This window comes from Macrobrachium rosenbergii, chromosome 4 (genome assembly GCF_040412425.1).
Source record: "Macrobrachium rosenbergii isolate ZJJX-2024 chromosome 4, ASM4041242v1, whole genome shotgun sequence".
NCBI lineage: Eukaryota > Metazoa > Arthropoda > Malacostraca > Decapoda > Palaemonidae > Macrobrachium > Macrobrachium rosenbergii.
This window is the reverse complement of record NC_089744.1, coordinates 24328492-24330000: the sequence shown is the minus strand read 5'-3', so window position 1 is coordinate 24330000 and position 1509 is coordinate 24328492.

Below are 1509 nucleotides of genomic sequence, written 5' to 3'. Positions count from 1 at the left end.
ACGATTTCATAATTGTAAATGAATAATTATGACAACGAACCAACACCTTTGTACACAAACACCAAGTATCTACTCACCAAATAAAGAAGGTGAATTTAAGCAGATCCCTTGAAGCCTGCAGACCAAAATGCAACCTCGGTATGTCACATGGAATGTTTTTCTTTGCATTCTGGAAAAGAAGTAATAGAAAAGTGTAAATTCATCTGTTAATGAATTATTATTATTATTATTATTATTATTATTATTATTATTATTATTATTATTATTATTATTATTATTATTATTATTATTGTGACCACAATAATATTCTTTGGGAGTCTGAATTTCAAGTCAATGGCCCCTCTAGTGGCCTTGTTCCATATGAATGGGGTTCATCCTCTGAATAATTATTATTATTACGGTGGTCATTAGGAAGTAAGAGAAGGTAGAGAGAAATGCAGAAAGAAGAGCTCTTACTTATTAAAAAAAAAATAAATGAATAATTAATAATAGAAAAATTTATACGGGATGAACTTACAGTATATACCATGAAAATTAAATATGAGTTGATAGTACTGTATATATTTCAGATTCCTAGAATTCTTCCATCACAGATCTAATAGAATGATTTTCCGAGAGAAACAAAACACAAAATCGCAAATTCAAATCTATTAGCATAGGAAGCAATGTTTGATTTTATCAGTTGGGAATTAATGGTAATTTCTTTCTCGCTGGTCGGAAAACATTGGATCAACACATCAAGGTAATACTGTATATGAATACGTTTCTTATGAAATTGTTTCAGATTATTCCTTTCGTTGAAAGTTATGTGAAATTATGTGCGTATGTACGCATGTATGTATGTATACATATATGTAATTATATGTATGTATGGCTATATGGACGTATGTATATATATATATATGTACTGTATATATATACTGTATATATATATATATATATATATATATATATATATATATATATGTGTGTATATATATATATATATATATATATATATATAGATATATGTATGTATATATATAAAGTATATATATATATATATATATATATATATATATATATATATATATATATATATATATATAGATATGTATGTATGTACATGTATTACTTAAAATGTGTCATTGAAAAAATAAACCACAAAAAATATCAGCCAAAAAAATGCAAAGTAATTAGTATATGAAAATTAAATTCAGTAATTCTCTTAACGTTATACATAAGGTTAGTAAACTTCTCATTCGTCTATTACAATCGACAAGAATAATCAAGAGATATCTGGTGAGTTTGAGGAATGTGATGTAACCCAATTATTTTCCTACATGCATCAAAAATCTTGCATTGTATATACCAGTGGTTCTTAACCTTTTTATTGCCACGCCCCCTCTAAGAGTTGGTCCTTCCCTCCCCCCCACCCCCCCTTGCATCTATGAGTAAAATTCACTCCCAGATTTAAAGGAAAATAAAAAGAGAGAAAGAGAATAGGTGTTTTTATTCCTTTGGGAATTT